This window comes from Pan troglodytes, chromosome 20 (genome assembly GCF_028858775.2).
Source record: "Pan troglodytes isolate AG18354 chromosome 20, NHGRI_mPanTro3-v2.0_pri, whole genome shotgun sequence".
NCBI classification, from domain to species: Eukaryota; Metazoa; Chordata; class Mammalia; order Primates; family Hominidae; genus Pan; species Pan troglodytes.
The window spans coordinates 56,524,214-56,537,642 of record NC_072418.2 but is presented as its reverse complement, the minus strand read 5'-3'; the positions used below and the strand labels follow the sequence as shown (position 1 = coordinate 56,537,642).

General features: G+C 45.7%; 8 non-coding genes across 8 annotated transcripts; all 8 read right to left on the bottom strand.

Moving 5' to 3' along the window:
- Positions 1–681: 681 nt before the first annotated feature.
- Positions 682–767, bottom strand: MIR520C (microRNA mir-520c). The gene has a single exon (NR_035857.1). It is a non-coding gene; the product is annotated as a microRNA mir-520c (primary transcript).
- Positions 768–1,886: 1,119 nt separating this feature from the next.
- MIR526A-1 (microRNA mir-526a-1) lies at positions 1,887–1,970 on the bottom strand. Its single transcript, NR_035869.1, has one exon. It is a non-coding gene; the product is annotated as a microRNA mir-526a-1 (primary transcript).
- A 3,433-nt stretch (positions 1,971–5,403) lies between these two features.
- MIR518B (microRNA mir-518b) lies at positions 5,404–5,485 on the bottom strand. The gene has a single exon (NR_035845.1). It is a non-coding gene; the product is annotated as a microRNA mir-518b (primary transcript).
- Positions 5,486–6,940: 1,455 nt separating this feature from the next.
- MIR520B (microRNA mir-520b) lies at positions 6,941–7,000 on the bottom strand. Its single transcript, NR_035856.1, has one exon. It is a non-coding gene; the product is annotated as a microRNA mir-520b (primary transcript).
- A 1,126-nt stretch (positions 7,001–8,126) lies between these two features.
- Positions 8,127–8,212, bottom strand: MIR518F (microRNA mir-518f). The gene has a single exon (NR_035849.1). It is a non-coding gene; the product is annotated as a microRNA mir-518f (primary transcript).
- Positions 8,213–9,739: 1,527 nt separating this feature from the next.
- MIR523 (microRNA mir-523) lies at positions 9,740–9,818 on the bottom strand. Its single transcript, NR_035866.1, has one exon. It is a non-coding gene; the product is annotated as a microRNA mir-523 (primary transcript).
- A 781-nt stretch (positions 9,819–10,599) lies between these two features.
- On the bottom strand, positions 10,600–10,683 carry MIR525 (microRNA mir-525). The gene is given in 1 exon segment (NR_035868.2): positions 10,600–10,683. It is a non-coding gene; the product is annotated as a microRNA mir-525 (primary transcript).
- A 2,252-nt stretch (positions 10,684–12,935) lies between these two features.
- MIR519B (microRNA mir-519b) lies at positions 12,936–13,015 on the bottom strand. The gene has a single exon (NR_035851.1). It is a non-coding gene; the product is annotated as a microRNA mir-519b (primary transcript).
- Positions 13,016–13,429: the final 414 nt, after the last annotated feature.

Here is a 13,429-nt window from a genome sequence, read left to right as displayed (position 1 = left end):
ATTCTCCAGGATAGAGCACTGCCTAGGCCGTAAAAGCTCCTCAATAACATTTGATACAGAAGTACGGGTGGAGTGCAGTGGCTTACACCTCTAATCCCAGCACTTTAGGAGTCGAAGGCGGGAAAATTACATGAGCTCGAGTTCAAAACTAGCCTGCCCAACATAGTAAAACCTCATCTGTAAAAATACAAAAGATAGCCAGGTGTAGTGGTTCATGCCTGCAGACACTAATTCAGGAGGCTGAGGTGGGAGGTAGAGGCTGCAGTGAGTTGAGGTCACAACACTGCACTCCAGCCTGGGCAATAGGGCCAGATGGTGTCTCAAAAAAAATTAAAAAAAAAAAAAATACACACACAAAAACAACCCCAAAGTGATATAAGAGTATTCTCTGTGTGCAGAAGACTATTTTGTGTGAATATAATTATACATAGAAGATTATATGATAACATGTATATATTTTGGAGACCCTGTCTCAAAAAAACAAAGTTCCATGTACTATATGCTCACATAAAGAATAATTCCTACATACTAGTGCTTGGGCAGCAAGAACGAAACTCCATCTCAAAAAAAAAAAAAAGAAAAAATCAAAACAAAAACAGAAGCCCACCATCATCCACCTCTGATGATCAGCATGCTCTGAAAATGTATTACCAAGATCAGCATCAACTTCAATGTTGCTTTTCTCAAACGGTAACCCTCTAAAAGGAAGCACTTTCTTTTCTTTCAGACAACAGAAAGTGCTTCCCTCTAGAGGACGACAGCCTGAGATCTTCTTGCTCTGGCACTGTGGATTTTTTGTGGGAATCTTCCTTGACCAGGTTAAAATGGACGCAAAAATAAAGATGCATTTATTTGCCCTGTTTGCATGTTTTCTGGAATCCAGAGCATAAATCCCTAAAAGGACCATCTTCAGTTCTTTGCTTCAAAGAATCAGCAGGTTAGCCTTGTTCATCAAGGGGCAATCCTCCTGAATTTTGTTCCCAAAGAGAAAAGGCAATGCCTATACACATACCTTATCTTTAACCAAGAGAATTGGGCTGGATTTATAGAGAACAGCAATGGATTTTGAGCCAAGTGGTCGCTTGAGTTCCAGCACGGGAGCACACAGTCCTCATGGGGGCATCCGAAATGGAATCTAAGATGTTGAAGAAGAATATACACTGTTGTAGGCGCAAACATCCTGCAGGGTAGACAACAGGCTACCCCGTAAACGCTCCTCAATAAAATCTGAGCAGAAACAGATGAGTACAGGTGGGGCACGACAGCTCACACCACTAATCCTAGCACTTTAGGAGGCCAAGGTGGAAGATCACCTGAGCTAAGGAGTTCGAGACCAACCTGGGCAACATGGGGAAACCACATCTGTACAAAAAAACCAAAAGTTAGCCAGGTGTGGTGGTGTATGCCTGCAGACAGCTATTCAGGAGGCTGAGCTGGGAGTTGGAGGTTGCAGTGAGCCGAGATCGCACCACTGCACTCCAGCCTGGGCGACAGAGTGAGACTCTGTCTCTAAAATGAATAAGTTAAAAAATAAATACATAACAATAATACAAAAATTAGCTGGGCGCGGTGGCACATGCCTGTAATCCCAGCTGCTCGGGAGGCTGAGGCAGGAGAATCATTTGAACCTGGGAGGCAGAGGTTGCAGTGAGCAAAGTTCCTGATACTGAGCTCCAGCCAGGGTCACAGAGCAAGACTCTGTCCCAAAAAAGAGGGCCACTTGAACCCAAGAGATCTAGGTTGGAGGGGCCACCATACTCCAGCCTGGGCAACAGACACCCTGTCTTAGGAAAAAAAACCAAAAAAACCCCACAAAACCCCAACATCATCCAAGTCTGATTATAAGCATGATCTCCAAGATCAGCATTAACTTCAACGTTGGTTTTCTCAAAGAGTAATCCTCTAAAAGGAAGCGCTTTCTCTTCTTTCAAGCAACAGAAAGTGCTTCCCTCTAGAGGGTCACAGCCTGAGCTCTTCTTGCTCCAGCACTGTGGGTTTTTTGTTGGAATTTTCCTTCACCAGGTTAAAATGGACACAAAAATGAGGATGCATTTATTGGCCCTGTTGGCATGATTTCTGGAATCCAGAACATAAATCCCTAAAAGGACCATCTCCAGTTCCTTGCTTCAAAGTCTCAGCAGGTTAGCCTAGATCATCGAGGGACAATCCTCCTGAGTTCTGTCTCCAGAAAAAGCATTACGTACTACGCATACCTTACATTTAACCAAGAGAATTGGGCTGGATTTCTAGAGAACAGCAATGGATTTTGAGCCAAGCGTTCACTTGAGTTCCAGCACAGGGACACACAGTCCCGATGGGAGCATTCAAAACTGAATCTCCCATGTTGAAAAATATACATTGTTGGCCGGGCGCAGTGGCTCATGCCTGTAATCCCACCACTTTGGGTAGCTGAGGCGGGCGGCTCACATGAAGTCAGGGGTTTCAGACCAGCCTGGCCAACACGGTGAAAAAAAAAATACAAAAGTAGCCAGGCGTGGTGACGGGTGCCTGTGATTCCAGCTACTCAGGAGGTTGAGGCAGAAGACTTGCTTGAACCTGAGAGGCAAAGGTTTGAGTGAGCCGAGGTCCTGCCACTGCCCTCTGGCCTGAGTGACAGTGAGACTCCATCTCAAAACAAATAAATACATGAATAAATAACATGCAAATATTAGCCAGGCATGGTGTCAGGCACCTATAATCCCAGCTACTCAGGAATGTGAGGCAGGAGAACTGCCTAAAACTGGGAGGTGGAGGTTGCAGTGAGCCGAGATCACGTCACTACACTCCAGCATGGGTCACAGAGCAAGACTGTCCGAAAAAAGAGGACCATTTGAGCCCAAGACACCTAGGTTGGAAATGCCAACACACTCCAGCCTGGGCAAGAGACCCTATCTTAGAAAAACAACAACAACAAAACAGGACCCCACCATCCTCCATGTCTGATGGTAAGCACGATCTGCGAAGTTATTACCAAGATCAGCATAACTTGTTGGGAGGCCGAGATGGGCGAGTCACCTGAGGTCAGGAGTTCCAGACCAGCCTCGCCAACAAGGTAAAATCCCAGCTCTAAAAATACAAAAAAAATTTTGCCAAGCGTGGTGACACATGTCTGCAATTGTACCTACTTGGGAGTCAGAAGTTGCAGGAGCAGAGACTGGGCCGCTGCACTCCACCCTGAGGGACAGAGTGAGATACTGACTCAAAAAAAAAAAAAAAATTGCTTGAACCCAGGAGGCAGAGGTTGCAGTGAGCCGAGATCACATTATTGCACTCCAGCTTGAGTGACAGAGTGACACTGCCTCACAAAGTCAAAGACAGAACAAAAGAACCCTCCTTGCCCTCTTCTTGCCTGTGCATAGATTAAAATATTCACCTGTAGTCCCAGATACTAGGAAGAGGAGAGGGAGAGAGCACATTCTACCCTGGGCGGCATAGCGAGACCTCCGTTTCTAAAATACAAAAATTAAATCAATTGTACATTGATGACGTGCTCATGTGCCCTACATTTCAGCTTCATTTACCCAATAGAAACTCAAAGCCCACGCACTCCACCTTTGTGCTCTTGCTACGTAGTGAACATCCCACTTGCAAGGGACACTGAGGTCCCCTTCAACTCTACCTCAACCCAAGTCAAGGGAGGTTCTGTAAACCAGTGCAGGCATAACTTCCACGGAGTAAAAGGTGTTGAGGGCTGGACGAACAGGCATCGCTCACTACGGCAACGAGAGCTGCCGCGCATCCCACCTGTTACTAGGGAGGCCCTTCTAGGGTCCTCAAGGTTTTTGTGAAAAGTATCTGTGGTTTTGTCCCATGTGACAATTATCACTGCCCCTGAGACTCATCTTGTCTACCATAGTTTGTTTCTCATATTAGCCACAGCAAACATTTCACAGCTTACCAAGCAACTGGCCTTTAAATGCGAGGTACCTTGGGTTCATTACCCGAAGAAAATAGCATAATCAGGGAAGCTGCAGTCAAAGAACTCACCGGGGCTGGCGTGAGTGGGTGGCGGTTGAATCAACTACACCCTTCCTGCAGAGAAAGCAGCTCTATTCCGAGAAATGATGGCAAGTTGTTGGAGAGAAAAAAATTTCAGTGTCAAGGACAAGAAGATTAAACTAAAAAGACAAAAACAGGAAAAACAAGAAAATTTTGTTAATATGGACATCCATGTGAGATTACAAATTAAGACTGGATAGACTTGAAGCCTTACTTACCTTTTTTTTAAGTCAGAGTCCAGCTCAGTCGCCCAGGCTGGAGTGCAATGGCGCAATCTCAGCTCACAGCAACCTCAGCCTCCCAGGTTCACGCCACCACACCCGGCTAATTTTTGTATTTTTAGTAGTGATGGGGTTTCACCATATTGGCCAGGCTGGTCTTGAACTCCTGACCTCAGGCGATCCGCCTACCTCTGCCTCCCACAGTGCTGGGATTACAGGCACGAGGCACCATGCCCCGGCTACTTACTCTCTTAATGAAGGAAACGATTTGGATTGATTACACTAAATTGATGGGAGGCCCATTTCAAATAACCAACCCAAATGGAGCCTCTGGAACCAGGTGCCATGTAATCTATGTTTTTAAAGAGATGGGATCTTGCTATGTTGGCCCAGGCTGGAGCGCAGTGGCTGTTCGAAGGTGTGATCAGTGCATGGTACAGTCTGGAAATCAAAGGTCCCTCCAACCCTGGCCTCTGCAGTGGCTGGGACTGTGTGCCCCACAATGCCTGGCCATGTCAACTATCTTTGAAATGGGTCATCAAGACGAGGTGGCTCACACGTGTAGGACCACATAAGCTGCGGGATGGGACTATCCTGGGCAAAAGAGATCCCAATTCTACCAAAAATTAAAAACTTAGCCAAGTATGGTGGCACGCCCCACGTAGTCCCAACTACTTGAGAGGCTGACTCAAAAGGACCACTTGAGGCTGGGCACGGTGGCTCACGCCTGTAATCTCAGCACTTTGGGAGGCCAGGGAGGAGGATTACTTAAGGGCAAGAGTTGTGACGAGCCTGGCCAATATGGTGAAACCCTTTCTCGTCTAAAAATACAAAAAGCAGGGAATGGTGGTGGGTGCTTATAGTTCCAGCTACTTGGGAGGCTGAGGTGGCAGAATGTCTGGAACCTGTGAAGCTGTAGTTGTGGAGATCCTGCCACTGTACTCCAGCCTGGGTGACAGAGTGAGACTCCATCTCAAACAATTAAAAAAATGAAATAAAAAGAAGACCATTTGAGCCCAAGAGATCTAGGTAGAAGTGCCACCGCACTCCAGTCTGGGCAACGGAGACCCTGTCTTAGAAAAAAACAAAACCAAAACAGAACCCCACCATCGTCCACGTCTGATGATCAGCACGCTCTGCAAATGTATTACCAAGATCAGCATCAACTTCAACGCTGCTTTACTCAAACCGTAAACCTCTAAAGGGGAGCGCTTTGTTTTCTTTCAGACAACAGAAAGCGCTTCCCTCTGGAGGGCCACAGCATGACATATTCTTGCTCCAACACTGGTTTTTTGTTGTTGCTGTTGGAATTTTCCTTGACCAGGTTAAAATAGACACAAAATAAAGATGCATTTATTTGCCCTGTTTGCATGTTTTCTGGAATCCAGAACATAAACCCCTAAAAGGACCATCTCCAGTTCCTTGCTTCAAAGGCTCAGCAGGTTAGCCTTGTTCATCAAGGCGCAATCCTCCTGAGTTTTGTCCCCAAAGAGAAAAAGCAATGCCTGCTACATATACCTTATCTTTAACCAAGAGAATTAGGCAGGATTTCTAGAGAACAGCAATGGATTTTGAGCCAAGCGTTCACCTGAGTTCCAACATAGGGACACACAGTCCCGATGGGAGCATCCAAAATGGAATCTAAATTAGCCAGGCGCACACCTGTAATCCTAGCTACTCAGCAGGCTGAGACAGGAGGATCGCTGGAACCCAGGAGGCAGAGGTTGCAGTGAACCGAGATCATGCCATTGCACTTCAGCCTGGGTGACAGAGTGAGACTCCGTCTCCAAAAAATAAAAATAATAAAAAAAAGAATATACATTGTCATACACACAAACATTCTCCAGGATAGACCACTGTCTAGGCCGTAAAAGCTCCTCAATAAAATTTGAATAGAAATACACAAGTACAGGTGGGGTGCAGTGGCTCACACCTGTAATCCCAGCACTTTAGGAGTCGGAGGCAGGAGGATTACTTGAGCTCAGGAGTTCAAGACTAGCCTGGGCAACATGGTGAAACCTCATGTGTCCAAAAATACAAAGGTTACCAGGTGTTGTGGTTCATGCCTGCAGATGCTAACTCAGGAGGCTCAGCTGGGAGGCAGAGGTTGCTGTGAGCTGAGGTCACAACACCGCACTCCAACCTAGGTAATAGCGCCAGACTGTGTCTCAAAAAATATTTTTAAAAATACACAAACAAAAACAACCCCAAAGTGATATAAGAGTATTCTCCGTGTTGGCCGGGCACAGTGGCTCACGTCTGTAATCCCAGCACTTTGGGAGGCCGAGGTGGGTGGATCATGAGGTCAGTAGTTGGAGACCAGCCTGGCCAACATGGTGAACCCCATCTGTATTAAAAATACAAAAATTAGCCAGTGTGGTGGCTCATGCCTGTAATCCCAGCTGCTCCGGAAGCTGGGTCGTAAGAATGGCTTGAACCTGGGAGGCAAAGCGTGCAATGAGTGGTGTTCATGCCACTGTACTCCGGACTGGGTCACAGTGTGAGATTATCCCAAAAAACAGGACCACTTGAGCCCAAGAGATGTAGGTTAAAAGTGCCACTGCACTCCAGCCTGGGCAACAGATACCCTGTCTCAGAAAAAAAAAAACAAAACAAAAACAGAACCCCACCATCATCCAAGTCTGATGATAAGCACGCTCTGCAAATGTATTATTACCAAGATCAGCATCCACCTAAACGTTGCTTTTCTTAAACAGCAACCCTCTAAAAGGAAGCACTTTCTTTTCTTTCAGACAACAGAAAGCGCTTCCCTGTAGAGGGACACAGCCTGACATCTTCTTGCTGTGGCACCATGGATTTTTTGTTGGAATCTTCCTTAACCAGGTTAAAATGGACTCGAAAAGAAAGATGCATTTATTTGCCCTGTTTTCTATTTGTGTGTTTTCTGGAATCCAGAATATAAACCCCTAAAAGGACAATCTCCAGTTCCTTCCTTCAAAGAATCAGCAGGTTAGCCTTGTTTATCAAGGGGCAATCCTCCTGAGTTTTGTCTGCAAGAGAAAGAGCAATACCTGCTAGACATACCTTATCTTTAACCAAGGGAACTGGGCTGGATTTCTAGAGAACAGCAATGGACAGAGAGCGAAGTGTTCACTTGAGTTTCAGTACAGGGACACACAGTCCCCATGCAAGCATCCAAAATGGAACGTAACATACTGAAGAATATACATTGTCAAAGGCACAAACATCCTCCAGAGAGACCACAGGCTATATCATAAAAGCTCCCCAATAAAATTTGAGCAGAAACACACAAGCACAGATGGGGCACGGTGGCTCATACCTCTAATCACAGCACTTTAGGAGGCCGAAGTGGGAGGATCACTTGAGTTCAGGAGTTCAAGACCAGCCCAGGCAACATGGAAAAACGATGTCTGTATAAAAAATACAAAAGTTAGCCAGGTGTGGTGGTGCATGCCTGTAGACAGCTATTCAGGAGGCTGAGGTGGGAGTTGGAGGTTGCAGTGAGCCGAGATTGCACCACTGCACTCCAGCCTGGGCGAAAGAGCAAGACTCTGTCTCAAAAATAAATAAAGGAAATTACAAAAATTAGCCGGGCATGGTAGCACATGCCTGTAATCCCAGTTGCTTGGGAGGCTGAGGCAGGAGGATCGCTTTTACCCAGGAGGCAGAGGTTGTAGTGAGCGGAGATCCTGACACTGCACTCCAGCCAAGGCCACAGAGCAAGACTCTGACCCAAAAAAGAGGGCCACTTGAGCCCAAGAGATCTAGGTTGGAGAGGGGCCACCACACTCCAGCCTGGGCAACAGACACCCTGTATTAAAAACAAAACAAAACAAATATGAAACCCCAACATCATCCACGTCTGATTATAAGCATTCTCTGCAAATTTATTACCAAGATAAGCGTCAACTTCAACGTTGCTTTTCTCAAAGAGTAATCCTCTAAAGAGAAGCGCTTTCTTTTCTTTTAGACAAGAGAAAGTGCTTCCCTCTAGAGGGTCACAGCATGAGATCTTCTTGCTCCAACACTCTGGGTTTTTTGTTGGAATTTTCCTTCACCCGGTTAAAATGGACACAAAAATAAAGATGCATTTATTGGCCCTGTTTGCATGTTTTCTGGAATCCAGAATATAAACCCCTAAAAGGACCATCTCCAGTTCCTTGCTTCAAAGGATCAGCAGGTTAGCTTTGTTCATCAAAGAGCAATCCTCCTGAGTTTTGTTCTCAAAGAGCAAAAGCAATGCCTCGTAGACATATGTACCTTATATTTAACCAAGAGAACTGGGCTGGATTTCTAGAGAAGAGAAATGGATATTGAGCCAGGTGTTCACCAGAGTTCCAGCACAGGGACACACAGTCCCGATGGGAGCATCCAAAATGGAATCTACGATGTGAAAGAATATACATTGTTGTACACACAAACATCCTCCAGGGTAGATCACAGGCTAGGCCCTAAAAACTCCTCAATAAAATTTGAACAGAAACACACAACTACAAGTGGGGCACGGTGGCTGGCACCTCTAATCCCAGCACATTAGGAGGCTGAAACTGAAGTATCACCTGAGCTCAGGTGTTCGAGACCAGTCTCGGCAACATGGTGTAAGCCCATGTGTACAAAAAATACAAAACGGAGCCAGGTGTGGTGGTGCATGCCTGTAGACACTAATGCAGCAGGCTGAGGTGGGAGGTAGAAGTTGCCGTGAGCTGAGATGGCACAACTGCACTCTAGACTGGGTGACAGAGCCAGACTTTATCCAAAAACAAATAAAACATACACTCACACACACACAAACAAACAACAAAAACCCCAAAGTGATATAAGAGTATTCTCTTTATGTAGAAGAGTATTTTGCACGTATATGGTATTATATATATAAGACTATATAATGGCCGGGCGGGGTGGCTCATGCCTGCAATCCCAGCACTTTCGGAGGCCAAGGCGGGAAGATTACCAGAGGTCGGGAGTTCGAGACCAGCCTGACCAACATGGTGAAACCCTGTCTCTACTAAAAATACAAAAAATTAGCCAGGCGTGTGGTGCATGCCTGAAATCCTAGTTACTCGGGTGGCTGAGGCAGGAGAATCACTTGAAACTGGGAGGCAGAGGTTGAAGTAAGCGAAGATGGCACCACTGCACTCCAGCCTGGTGACAGAGCAAGACTGTATCTCAAAAAAAAAAAAAAGAAAGAAAAATGCAAATATTAGCCAGGCGTGGTGTCAGGTACCTATAATCCCAGATACTCAGGAATCTGAGGCAGGAGAACGGCTTGAAACTGGGAGGTGGAGGTGGCAGTAAGCTGAGATCACGCCACTGCACTCCAGCCTGGGTCACAGAGTACGACTCTATCCCAAAAGAGAGGACCATTTGAGCCCAAGAGAGCTAGGTTGGAAGTGCCACCACATTCCAGCCTGGGCAACAGAGATCCTGTCTTAGAAAAAAAAAAAAAAAACAACAGAACCCCACCTTCATCCAAGTCTGATGATAAGCATGCTCTGCAAATGTATTACCAGGATCAGCATCAACTTCAATGCTGCTTTTCTCAAAGGGTAACCCTCTATAGGGAAGCGCGTTCTTTTCTTTCAGACAACAGAAAGCGCTTCCCTCTAGAGGGTCACAGGCTGAGATCTTCTTGCTCCAGCACCCTGGGTTTTTTGTAGAAATTTTCCTAGATCAGGTTAAAATGAACACAAAAATAAAGATGCATTTACTGGCCCTGTTTGCATGTTTTCTGGAATCCAGAATATAAACCCCTGAAAGGACCATCTCCAGTTCCTTGTTTCAAAGGCTCAGCAGGTTAGCCCTGTTCATCAAGGGGCAATCCTCCTGAGTTTTGTCTCCAAAGAGAAAAAGCAATGACTACTAGACATACCTTATATTTCACCAATAGAATTTGGCTGGATTTCTAGAGAACAGCAACAGATTTTGAGCCAAGCGTTCACTTGACTTCCAGCACAGGGACATGCAGTCCTCACAGAAGCATCCAAAATGAAATCTAAGATGTTGAAGAGGCCTGGCGCGGCGGCTCACGCCTGTAATCCCAATGCTTTGGGAGGCTGAGGCAGGTGGATCACCTGAGATCAGGAGTTCAAGACCAGCCTGACTAACATGATGAAACCCCATCTCCACCAAATACAAAAACTGAGCCGGGCGAGGTGGCGCATGTCTGTAATCCTAGCTACTCAGGAGGCTGAGGCAGGAGAATCGCTTGAACCCAGGAGGAGGAAGTTGCAGTGGGCCGAGATCGCGCCATTGCACTCCAGCCTGGGTGACAGAGTGAGACTCTGATTTAAAACAAAACACAAAAAACAAAACAGAACCCCACCATCATCCAAGTCTAATTATAAGCATGCTCTGCAAATATATTACCAAGATCAGCATCAACTTCAACGTTGCTTTACCCAAACCGTAACGCTCTAAAGGGAAGCGCCTTCTATTTTTTCACATAAGAGAAAGTGCATCCCTCTGGAGAGTCACAGCTTGAGATCTTCTTGCTCCAGCACCATGGGTTTTTGGTTGAAATCTTCCTTCACTGGGTTAAAATGGACACAAAAATAAAGATGCATTTATTGGCCCTGTTTCCATGTTTTCTGGAATCCAGAACATAAACTCCTAAAACGACCATCTCCAGTTCCTTGCTTCAAAGGCTCAGTAGGTTAGCCTTCTTCATCAAGGGGCAATCCTCCTGAGTTTTGCCTCCAGAAAGAAAAAGCAGTGCCTACTACACATACCTTATATTTAACCAAGAGAATTGGGCTGGATTTCTAGAGAACAGCAATCAATTTTAAACCAAGTATTCACTTGAGTTCCAGGACAGGGACACTAAAGGACAGACCACAGGCGAGGCCATAAAAGCCCCTCAGTAAAATTTGAACAGCGGGAGGATCACTTGATCTCAGGAGTTAAGAGTCCAGCCTGTGGAACGTGCTGAAACCTCATCAGTACCAAAAATACAGAACTTACCCAGGGGTGGTGGTAACTGCCTGTAGACACTAATCCAGGAGGCTGAGGTGGCAGGTGGAGGTTGCAGTGAGCCAAGATCTCACCACTGCCCTCCAGCCTCAGCGACATAGCCAGGCCCTGTCTCATAAAAATTAAAACAAAATACACAAACAAAAACAACTCCAAAGTGATATAAGAGTGTTCTCTGTGTGTAGAAGACTATTTTGTGTGTATGGAATTATATACAGAACATTGTGATGAAATATACATCATTTTTTTTTGAGACCCTGTATCAAAAAAACCAAAGTTCCATATACTATATGCTCACATAAAGCATAATTCCCACATGTTGGTGCTTTGACAGCACACACAAATGAATGGAGTGACAGAGATTTCCATAGCCCCCACACATAGGTGACACCCAAATTCATAATGGTTCCCATATTCAAAATTAGGAAAAAAGGCCGAGTGCAGTGGCTCATACCTATAATCCCAGCACTTCGGGAGGCCTACGTCGGCAAATCACCCGACGTCAGGATTCAAGAATGGCCTGGGTAACATGGTGAAACTGTGTCTAATATATATATATATATAAAACTGGTATGGGGGTACATGTCTGCAATCCCAGCTACTTGGAAGGCTGAGGTTGCAGTGAGCTGAGATCGCACCACTGCAGTTCAGCCTGGGAGACACAGAGAGGCTCTGTCTCCAAAAAAAAAAAAGAGAATTGCTTGAGTCCAGGAGGCAGAGGTTGCAGTAAGCCAAGATCACACTAATGTACTCCATCTCGGGTGACAGAGCAAGACTGTCTCAAATAGTCAAAGACAGAAAAAAAGAACAGGTCTCGCTCTCTTCTTGATTGTGTATGGGCTCACTTAAGGTCAGGAGTCGGAGACCGGGCTGGCCAACATGTTGAAACCCTGTCTCTACAAAAACAAACAAACAAACAAAACGAACGAACAAAAAAAACACAAAAATTAGCCGGGCGTGGTGGTGTGCGCCTGTGATCCCAGCTACTCGGGAGGATGAGGCAGGAGAATTGCTTGAACGTGGGATTGTGCCACTGATCTCCAGCCTGATGGACAGAGTAAGACTCTGTTTCAAAAATCGATGAGTAAATAAATAAATAATAAAAATACAAAAATTAGCTGGGTATGGTGGCTCACGTCTGCGATCTCAGCTACTAGGGAGGCTGACTCAGGAGAGAATGGCTTGAATCTGGGAGGTGGAGGGTACAGGGAGCGAAGTTCCTGCCACTGCACTCCAGCCTGGGTCACAGAGCAAGCCTCCATCTCAAAAAAGAGGACCGCTTGGCACAGTGGCCTACGCCTGTAATCCCAGCACTTTGGGAGGCTGAGGTGGGTGGATCTTGAGGTCAGTAGTTTGAGACCAGCCTGGCCAACGTGGTGAAACCCTGTCTCTACTAAAAATACAAAAATTAGCTGGAAGTGGTGGCAGGCACCTGTAGTCCCAGCTACTTGGGAGGCTGGGGCAGAAGAATTGCTTGAACTCAGGAGGTGAGCTTGCACACAAGATCGCGCCATTGCACTCTAGTCTGGGTCACAGAGCAAGACTCTGCCTCAAAAAAAAAAAAAAAAAAAAAAAAAAAGAGGACCGTTTGAGCCTAAAAGATCTACGTTGGAAGTGCTACCCTACTCCAGCCTGGGCAAGAGAGACTCTGTCTTAGAAAAAATAAAAAATAAAAACAGAATCCCACCATCATCCAAGTCTGATTATAAGCATGCTCTGCAAATGTATTACCAAGATCAGCATCAACTTCACCGTTGCTTTCCTCAAACAGTAAACCTCTAAAAGGATGCACTTTCTTTTCTTTCAGACAACAGAAAGCGCTTCCCTCTAGAGGGTCACAGCATGGGATCTTCTTGCTCCAGCACCCTGGGTTTTTTGTAGAAATTTTCCTTGACCAGGTTAAAATAGAGACAAAAATAAAGATCTATTTATTGACTCTGTTTGCATGTTTTCTGGAATCCAGAACATAGACCCCTAAAAAGACCATCTCCCGTTCCTTCCTACAAAGGCTCAGCAGGTTAGCCTTGTTCATCAAGGGGAAATCCTCCTGAGTTTTGTGTCCAGAAAGAAAAAGCAATGCCTACTACGCATACCTTATATTTAACCAAGAGAATTGGGCTGGATTTCTAGAGAACAGCAGTGGATTTTCAGCCAAGTGTTCACTTGATTTCCAGCACAGGGACACACAGTCCTGATCAGAGCAGTCAAAATGGAATCTACAATGTTGAAGAATATACATTGCTGCACACATGAACATC